Source organism: Antechinus flavipes, chromosome 3, assembly GCF_016432865.1.
Source record: "Antechinus flavipes isolate AdamAnt ecotype Samford, QLD, Australia chromosome 3, AdamAnt_v2, whole genome shotgun sequence".
Lineage (NCBI taxonomy): Eukaryota > Metazoa > Chordata > Mammalia > Dasyuromorphia > Dasyuridae > Antechinus > Antechinus flavipes.
Window position 1 is genome coordinate 350,747,279 of NC_067400.1, and position 10,778 is coordinate 350,758,056.

A 10,778-nucleotide genomic window follows, 5' to 3' on the forward strand; every position below is an offset into this window, starting at 1 on the left:
CTCCCTCCCAGACCAATTGCTAAACATTGACCAGCAAACCTTCCCCCTCCCCCCACTTCCCATCCCACAGCTCAATAAACATGCTTATTTCCCCAGGCTAGCAAGGAGGGAGGGGAGAGAAAAAAAAAACTCAGAGAATAAAGTCATCATCACTCTAGAATAACAATAGGCAATTATGCAGTCCTTTAAGGTTTGAAAAGTACTTTTTATCTACTATTTCATTGAGTTTAACTAACAACACCTAATAGTGCCGAATCATTGGGCTATTCACTTAATAGAAGCTCAGTGGATTAGAGTGCAGAGCCAGGAAAATACATCTTCCAGAGTTCAGAGATGGCCTTAGACACTTACTGGCCAAGTCACTTTACCCTATTTGCCTCAGTTTCTTTGTTTGTAAAAATGAACTGGAGGGAAAAAAATTGCCAAATCACTGTAATTTTTGCCACAAAAACCCTCAAAGGGTATCAAGAGTTGGACACAACTGAAAAACTTCAAGATACTCACTGAATGAATGAATGAATTCTTATAAATACATTTGTGTTTATCAGGAGTGAATATTAATACAACTCTTTAAACTAATGAGCAGATGGAAAAGTAAAGGGAGTTATGTTGAAATCATCCAAACAGCCAATTTGGGAGGAAAATGACCAGGAAAGTTGACAGATTTCAGGTTTTGAAAAGAACAAAACAGACAAACTAGATGTGGTCCTGCCTTGAGGCAGGAGTATGGGTAGGATTTATTCACTAAAGCCACAGCAAGAGAGCTATATATTTGACTAATTGGTAATAGGAAAGAGAAGCAAATTTCCTGATTCCCATGAATAATCCACACCCACTCCAGGTCTGTGGCACTGTGGACATCATGCTGTACCTGGAATCAACTCTTGACATTGGCTTTTTCACCATGAAGAAGGCATGCAATTTTCCCAGTCTTAGTTTTCTCATGTGTAAGATGGGGATAATAATACATAGTATCTACTTTCACAAGATACAGTCAAGATGAGATATATACAGAGTGATTTGGAAACTGTAAACTAGTATATAATGTTCCCCAAAAGTCTTAGTGCAAGCTGGTTGAAGACTTTGGACACGCTTTGGATAAATGCTAGTTATCTCTGGAAGGCTAGAGTGTTAGTCTATCCATTTATATCTAATATCTAATGTTAGTCTCATCCTTAATACCCCTAACTATTCTGGGAAAAAGTGATGTTTCCTCATGCTATGAAAAAAAAAAAAAAGCCTTGCTTGTTATAAAGTATGGAATGTTTGTGCTACACACTCCCTGTTATTTGGAGGCATGTTGATCTATGCCATAAATGCATCTCACTCCCAGAGCCACAGAGAGTGATGTTTATTTGCATACACAACTAATAAATAGGGAGCTAGGGAACCTCATAATTATTCTCCTACAGAATGAAAGCACTTTGAGGGTAAGGGCTATTTCATTTTTGTCTTTGTATTCCAATGGTCTAGAACAGAACAAGTACTTAATAAATGTTTATTGAATTTGCCGAATTGAATACAAAGCTTCCAGGCCTATCTCAATAACTGTGAGGTAAATAGTGTAAGTATCATAACTCTCACTTTATAGACAAGAAAAAAAGAAGTAGGATGACTGCTAGGACTGTAGAAATGGCAAATGTTAGAATCAGGATTTAAACTTTTTTTTTTTTTTTGCCTTACTTCTATTATAGCACTTTTGTATACTTCTATTAAATCAAAAAAGGAGCTAATCTTGACTTTCCCAGTTTTGAAAGGTAACTGCCAAAATATTACACTCTCCTCCTGTTCCCCAACTTTGTACACCTCAGAATAGTTCCACAGTCTTGGAATATTTTCCATGACATCATATTCATAACCCAACTGCTACATAGTAATGGCTTAAAGATGGCAGGGGCTTTGTTGCTGTTTTTCTAATAATTAGGGACTCAACTGTCTCTCATAACAAAATACTAACGAGTAAAGCACCAGGAATCAGCTAGGGGAATTTGGAAAACTATCAGCACTAGCTGCCCATTTTGCAGGAATAGATGACTACCATAATTTCTAAAGACATATTAATTAGTAAGAGTTCGGTGCTTGGTTATTTTTAGATGCACTGTTTAATTTCTATAAAAACAAGTATCTTCTTCCTCTTGGAAGGTTTTTATAGAGTTGACCAAATTTAAGAAGAAAAATCCTTTGTGTATCTTGCTATGTTACTATATACTTAGCTATATACATAGATCATAGATACAAACTCAAAGGAACCTCAGGTGTCCATCCAACTGTCTCATATTGCAAATGAGGAAATTGGAGCTAAAACAGATTAAAGCGATTCATTCATATTTATATAGTAACAGAAAATATCAGAGGTGGAATTTGAATCTAGATCTTTTGATTACTGGTGTTATTGTTTACTAGTTTTTAGTTGTGCCCAATTCTTCCTGATCATTTTTGGGATTTTCTTGGTAAAGAATTGGAATGCTGAGGAAATTGAGGCAAAGAGTTTAAGTGATTTGCCCAGAGTCTCACAGCCAGTTTCTGAGGTCACATTTGAATTCAGGAAAATGAATTTTCCTGATTCCAGACCTGATCCACTGAACCACCTGGCTGCCTTTTGGTTACTAAACCAGTGTCATTTCCTCATTTCCATGTACCATACTTGAACTAAAGGAATACAGTGATAAGTTTGTTCTAACCAGTGCTCTTTTACTGAAAGCCATCCTTGTGCCTCACATAGACCCCCCCTAAAGATGTGGCCCCCCCAAAATGTCAGCTCTTTAAGGGCAGTGTTCTGATTTTTCTTTGTATCCCCAAATCTAGAACAGTAGGAGGTTAATTCAATTTAGCAAGCATTTATTAATTTCCTATTCTATACCAGGTATTATATTTGATAATGGGGCCACAAATCCAAAAATTACACTCACAATTCTTACTGAATTAATCAAAGAATTAATTAGATGCTTATGATTAGAGAATACAGAATTGAGTATAATGATCCTACGACCCCAGAATTTAGGGTATTTATACATGAAGAAACTGAGAAAAAGTGACAAGCCTTAAAAAGTAACAGTCAGATTTTGAGCCTAGGCATTTTGAATAAGGTCTACCTAAATCTGCTTCTAGAAATCCAGTGCTCCATTCACTGTATTTGAAGTTAGAGAACAACCCTATCCTTAATCCCCCAAATCTGCTTTTCCATCGGCCCCAGAATTGAAGGCACTGAGGTTAAAGGATTTGCCTAGAGGAAATGCTAACAAATGTCAAGTGTCAGAGGCTGTATTTGAATTCAAGTCCTTCTGACTCCAAGACCAATACTCTATCCGTTCCTTTCTTTGGCTGCCTCTGCTTCTGCCCTATGTTGTGAATCACATTCTCACTCTTTTTATTGTTGTTTGCTAGCATTTTGTTTTCTTTCTCATGTTTTCCTTTTTGATTTGATTTTTCTTGTGCAGCAAGATTATTGTATAAATATGTATATATATATATATTGAATTTAACATATATTGGATTACTTGCTATCTGGGGCAGGGAGAATGGGGAGGAAAATTGGAACACAAGATTTTGCAAGGGTTAATGTTGAAAAATTATTCATGCATATATTTTGAAAATTAAAAAGCTTTAATAAAAAAAAATGTGGTGCTTTCAACAACCACCTTAATTGTCTAGGTCCTCCCAGGAATTAGAGTTACTCACAGAAATGCTAATATCCTCTCTATCCTAGAGTAGACACCAGTTTTGAGAAGCAAGGGAGAAGAACACCAACTAAAATGTACACTCCTTTTAAGTGCAAGTCCTTTCAAGGTCCCTGTTTCACTCCTGTAAATTCAGTGTGAAATCTTGAGAATGATTCCTCTAAAGGAATCTAAAGGGGTTAGAGCCATTTGGCCTCCTTAGATAATCTTCTAATTCTCCCAAAGCCCTTCAGGCAGATTGAAAAACAAATAAAAAGATAACAAGTAAACAACAAAAAATGTCCTCTTTTTGACCTTAGGTCCTATCCCTCCCCCTTCTTTTTGCTGGAAATCTATTATACTGAAGGCAATCTCTAGTCATCCTGATCTCTATCTGACCACTGACTCCAGATGTATCTGGAGGGGAAAGTAGACAGGTAACTTTGCACAGCCCTTCTTCACTCAAATCCAATTGAAGTGAATGTTATAGCATCACCTCCCTGTCATCATGATCCTTAGAGAACAAAAGGACAAACAATCATCTCTGTAATTGTCCCTGCACATTTTAGGATTTTAAGGTATTAGTTTGTGGCCCCTAGAGAGCAAGAGTGGAACTTCAGATAAGAGTATCCCCAAGGAAATTGCAATGTTTGGGGTTAATAACTGCACTTGGTCAGACTTATTTTAGATGCTAAACTAAATGGTAATGATCACACATGCATATTTAGGCCTGTCCGAGATAAGTGAGGGGTCTTGGAGTCATCAGGGAGAGCTTCAAGGAGGATGTGGATATCTAGCTAAGCTCTGGAATATACGTAGGATTTGAATCGGCAGTGAGAAGAGGTAAGTGCATTCTGGGAAATCTGGGAGATGTGTTCAATGAGATAACAAGATGCACTAGAAAACAGATACAGGGGATTGGTGAGAGAGAAGCCTATGGGTCAGATTAGGAGGGGTGCCGATGGCCAGCAAGAAGGGTTTAGATTTGATATATACATATCAAGTATAACATTTCCATCCTTTTTTTTTTTTTTTTTTACTTCAAGTTTCTTTTCCTATTCTGCTGCTCCCCTCCCCCAGTTCTATAATTCCCACAACCCCTCAGTGTGAAGGGGGAAAAAAAGCTTTTCCTGCCCCAATACACAATGAGCCTTGACCTTAGCTTTTAATAACCACTTAGGCCGGCAGCTGTCTCACTTTAAATAAAGAATCTCATTCCCTGTTCAGATACTAGAAAGCAATTTCACTAAGTGCTTAACTTAATCAGCTTGCCTCTATAGCCACTGACGGGACCAATGGGGCTCCATTCTCCTCCCCCCACACTGTGGGTACAGCCCATACTACTGTCTCTCTGAAGTCATTGTTTGTTTGGGTAGGATGGAATGGGGTGAGATGAAGTATCCTGGGATCGGGTCAGAGGAAATACCTTCTTATTCGCAGATGGGCCACTAGTTTCCTTCTATATAATTTGAGGGTAACGATACTTGGGTCCATTAACCTCAAAGAATTTTTGCAAGGAAAGTCTTTGGTACCTATGACAAATTCATGTAACATAGCAGTCTTATTTTTAGAAATCTTGTCCCCTGGTAGCCTCTTCCAACCAGAGACAAGGAGACCATTTTTCATGTGCCAGTTGTCCCTTCCCTGTTTTCAATGCTCCTCCACTACAAACTTCATTTGTACTTCCTCAGGATAGCACAGGAGTCTCTGAATGGAGGTGGAACCACATAGTTTCCACTACCTATGTGAACTGAGTCAGCCAAATCCTCCCTATCTTTCTCCTTCTCTCCCACATCACCAGCCACCACAGCCTCTCAGATGTCTGAAAATTCATATCAGGTGGCAGAGTTCTTTTCATTTGGTCTTCTTTGCCAGAAAATTAGGCAAACACATAGTCATACAGTCCTACCAAAATAGCATTCAAGTCCCAGACTGAGGACTGGAGGTGTGGCATAGGAGTTTAAGCTGCAATAAAGGGAAAACACACTTCAGGGGAAGTAAAGAGATGGATCCTAATCCTAACTCTGTCACTGATTTGCTAAACATTTCTGGGCTTCCTTTGCAATATTAAAGAGCTCCTGCATGCGCCTTCTTGTTCCTTCTCTCTCGTTCTCTCATTCTTTCTCTCTCTCTTTTTTCTCCTCTCCTTTCTTCTTTTCCTCCTCTTCCTCCTTCTTTTTTCTCTCTCATCTCTCCTCTCTTTCTGACATATGTGTATGTGTGTGTATATGAGAGATGCCTTTGACCTGTAGTGAAGTTTATGAATGGATTCTTAACATGTTTTTTAGATTCATAATTGAAGGAAATACTAAGTTTCAGTTAGAAGTTAATGAAAATTAAAATGTATTTTTTCCTCTACCCAAGATAAGGGATCCTCTAAAATCTATCCTCAGCCTCTCTAGAGATCTTGATCTAGAGATGAAGTGATTTTTAGGGTTCTACCAAGTCACATATTCTCTGGATCTGTGAATTCAAGAACTCTGTGATTTTTTTTTTTTTTAATCAAATCCTTACAAGCTCCATGCAGTCAGTGCTATAAAGTAATCATTGTCATCCTCACCATTTTTACATATAGGCTTTAAGTTTTACAAAGCCTTTTACATATATTACTTCATTTGAAGATTATAAGGACCCTTTGGAGGTATATTTTGGAGGGTACTCCACTTGACAAAGAAGGAAACATTCAAGAAGATAAAATGATTTGGGTTTGGGGCTCTAGGGATTTGGCAGCCTCAGTTCATAAAGAGAAGTGAAAGTCATGCTGATCCTTGGTCTCTACTAAGACACATTCACTGTACTAAAAATTGTAGCTAAATTTTGATTTTGCTCTTCCTAACTAAATCTACTAAGCCTAGATGCCTCTCATTTATTAGGGGCAGTTAGATGGTGATGGGGCCTGGAGTTAGGAAAACGAGTTAATTAGCCTCAGAACTTACTGTGAAAAACAATTTATAAATATCCAAATTATATATATATATATATATCCTATAAAAAGGACATATGAAGATAAATGCTGTCTGAATCCAGAGAAAGAACTAATAGAAATAAAATAATATTATTCCACACATCATATATCTCCCTCAAGTTTCCTAATCTGTAAAATGAGCTGGAGAAGGAAATGGCAAACCACTTCAGTACCTTTGGCAAGAAAACTGGTGGGGTCATGTAAAGTCAGATATGCTGAACAGCCAACTCCCACATATTGCTCAAGATTAGGCCCTTGGATTCAAAAGATACTTTTACTTCTTAATTGCCTGAAAACTTGCTTTTGATCTCACAGGTTTTAGATAAATAAGGAGATGGGCTTTCTGATAGGAGAGTGGAAATGGTGCCCCAAAGTAGATAAGGAAACTTGCTTTGCTTGAACTCTCTCAGGTTGGGGAGGAGTATGACAGTGCCATTAGTTATGACACACTGCCCAGCCTGGCCTCCTTAAAACAGGCTCAGGCTACTTGCCTTTTCCTGAACAGGCCCCAGGGACCCAATTCTATGATGAGCTGTGTACCAAATTGGCTGTAGAAGTCCTTGTCTCTGCCTTCCCTCCCTTATCCTTGGAGCTGCCAAGCAGCTTGAAGATTTCTGTGGGCAATTCCTATGGTTCTGAAGATTCAGGATGCCCCTCCCCAGTACAAGTGTTGGGTTCCTCTTTGCAGTTGGCATCTGGCCAAGTGACATTAAAGATAGTTCATTCTAATAATGTCAACATCACAGAATGGATTAACCTATTCACACTTTAGTGGGAAGCCCTAAACCTTCCCCAAGAGATTTCCTGGCTAAGGTATACCCAAGTTTTGGCAGATCTTCTTAAATTTATGGAATAAAACAAGCATTTTCATAATATAGTACAATAAAAAAGATGATTGTACATAGAACTGTAAATTTTTTCTGCACACTTGCTATTCCTTTCAAATAATACAACAAAATTTTCATTAAAATTTTTTTCTTCCCACCTAAAAAAATGGCTACCATTAGATACAAATGTGTGTGTTCTTCCTTTAGATTCCAATATTTTTAATATTCAAAATGACTTATTCAGGTTCTAAGGGAATTCTGCTCATTTTCTTACTCAGTCGCTCAACCCAAAGAGCACTCACCCCCTTCATAAGCTCTTCTCTTGTTATTATTGCACATAATGATCTCATTCTCTTGTGGACTCTTATCAAACTCTATGCTTTATAGTTTTATTTATTTTGTCAAATATTCCTGAATTACATTTTAATCTAGTTGGGACAGCACTTGGAAATGTAGTGCTGCACTCAGACCCTGACCCAGTGACACCTATGTTATGCTATACAATATTATTATTTTTTTACTTGTTTTATCTACTCAAATTTTACTGACTTCCCAAAATATCTTTTACTTACCAAGTTCTACCCCCCCCAGCTATACTGTAAACTCCTTGAAAGAGGGAATATATTATTTCTATTCATGATATCACATTCTCTTACCACCTACTTGCCCTATTGCAATGTCTGCCCAATAAGTCTTGCTGCTTTCCTTTTCTCCTTCTTCCAAACCATTCTTCATACCATTCAGGATAATCTTTCTCAAGTGAAGATCTGGTCACATTATTGCTGTCTTCAAAATTCTTCAGACTTTCTGCTTCCTCCTTAAGTTTAAACTCTTTGTCTGGCATTCAGAGTCTTCCAATGATCTAGTGATACTCCACTTTTCCAGCCCTACTGCATTTTGCTCCCCTCAATGCACTCACTCTACAACCCAGCTACACTGGTTCCCAACATCATTTGCTTTCTTCACACTGTTCTCTATACCTCATTCATCTTCTTGGCTTTTGGACTTCTGATCTGTTCTTTAAAAACCAAATCAGATATCACCCCCTTAGTAAACCTACATCATGAAAACTTGATTCTTCTCCTCCTTCCCTTCAGTGATAACTAAAACCTCTCAAACTTCATCATTTTCTGACATATGTATGAAATAGTACTTATTTACAGTTGTCTGTGTTTGTGTCTTATTCCTCCTAATAAATTCTATGAGAGCTGGGCCTAGGTGTTGGGCTTCTTGGTCCTTATTTATGATGTTTCCCACCTAATATTTTATGATTAACTGATTTTCCTTAGCATTGGTAGCCAGGGGAAGAGAAATAGAAGGTTAGGGCTAAAGAGAATATGTATGAAGGCTGCTAACATCAACCTTTCAGTGGAACATATACTTTAAGTTCTGGGGTCCTTTCCAAAAGGTTGCAAACTTTACCTTTCCTCCTGCCCCACCCCAGTTATTAATCCTTGGAAACCCCTTCACCAACCTGCCCTGAGAACCACCCAATCTAGAAGCTAAGATTCTAAAGGCTGACTCAGAGAAGGGATAGAAATGAAGTGGCAATATAGGAAAAACAAACTTCCTGTCCGCACCAAAACTGCAGATTTAGGTTCCAAACCTGTAGCCTAGCATTCCAGATGCTCCACAATCTGACCCAAATCTATCCATTCAGCCATATCGCTTCCCACTGCTCCCCATTTAAATTCTTGCTCCTGCCACAGACAGGCTTACTCATGAATTTCCTAAACCACCCACAGTGCTCTGCCCCTAACCTCCTCCAGAATTTAAAATCTGAATCATTCATCTGGTACTTAGCATATATCCACTGGCATCATTTCCCTTCTTTACTTGTGTGTGGTCAACAGTAAACTCCCTGAGGGCAGAGGTGGCATTTTAGGCTCTTTGTTACCTCTTCAGGGTTGGCACAGTGTGGGCATTCAATAAATACACACTGATTGAAATCATTTCTTAATGAGAGTTGCCAGGCTCAGGATCACAACAAATGTCTCCTTTGATTTTCCCAGAGAGGTTGAAAGGTCTCTCAATATTATTATTGTGGGTGTTTTCCATTTATCTGCCAGAAGAGCCTGCGTTTCCTCATTGGCTCTCATCCCACAGGCCCACAAAAGAATCTTCTCCTTCCCAAGCCCCAAACTCCACAGGGAAGCCAAAATCAACAACGTTCTCCTCTGGGTGCTTTCCTCCCAAACTTCTGGGAAAGGTGTGGGAAGGAAATGCTCGTCTGCTGGAACTGCTATTCGCTGAACCTCCAGTTGTGATAGGAGACACTAAAGCTGCACAGCTTGCCTCCTCCCCATCATTTCCTCAAGTAGCCTGCAGCATCTCGGAGCTGGGAGGGCCATCAGGGACTGGAAGGCCCTTCCCTCAATTTCCATTCCACCCGGGAGCAACACACACACAGGAGTGGGCTGCAGGTCTTGTATGGGGATGGGGAGTTAGATCAAGTAAGTAGACTAGGGCAAAAATCTCGGGCCTGGGAAAGGGACAAAGGACCCTGGCTTCCCTGTCCGGTCCGAGGATTTTCAGTCACCTGCAACACAGGAGGCATCTGAGAGACTAGAGGGGCACTGATACCCTTCCAGAATTCTTAAGGTCAAGTGTCAGTTTTCCGAAAGCTTGTCAGTTCCAGGGAGACCCAAACCCCGCCCCCTACCCTTTACTTTCGGTAAGGCGCACATGGCTTCAGTAGAAGGGAAAGGCGAGGACAGAGGGGAGGTGGGGGGGGGTGAAAGGGGAGACTTAGAGGTACCCCCAGCCCTCCTCTCCCGTACCTCTGTACACCTCACCCACCGGCTGCGCGTCCCGACTCTCTGCGGCTCCCGAACGCGGAGGTGGGACGGTGCCAGGCGGGGGCGCGGCCACGGTGGGTTCGGACTCCCGGTCTGGGCTGAACCCCGGTGCAGCCGATCCCGAGCAGCCGCGGGGGCCACTCACCTCTCCCTGCGGCCCAGGCCCCTCCGCGCGGCAGTGGCTGCAAGTCTGCGGCGTGCCGGGCTGCTCCTCTCCTCTTCCTCCTCGCGTAGCCTTCCCCGCCCCGCCCGGTGCGTGGGCGGAGAAGGGGGCGGGCGGGGATGAGGCCGCCCCACTCTTATCCGAGAGGCCCACCACCAGACGGCCACCACCTGCGCGCCGCAATCGGAGCGCGCCAGGAACGGGGCTAGGCTGGGAGCTGCGCTCCTCTGCACCGGCAGCCCAGTCTGGGATGGGGAGGGGGGCTTCGCGCTAGGAAGGACTCAGGCTGCACCCGGCCCCACCTGTTCGCTCCCCTGGGCAGAGGCTCCAGCTGTCTCCCGGGCCGCCCGGCCTACTTGCAGCCTGCCC

At 41.1% G+C, this 10,778-nt stretch overlaps 1 protein-coding gene across 1 annotated transcript in view; it reads right to left on the reverse strand.

The window, feature by feature from the left end:
- STEAP3 (STEAP3 metalloreductase) overlaps positions 1-10,561 on the reverse strand; it is a 58,844-nt gene extending 48,283 nt beyond the window's left edge. Inside the window, 1 exon segment of the mRNA XM_051985756.1 lies at positions 10,229-10,561. The gene's annotated coding sequence lies outside the window, so the exon portion shown is untranslated.
- Positions 10,562-10,778: the final 217 nt, after the last annotated feature.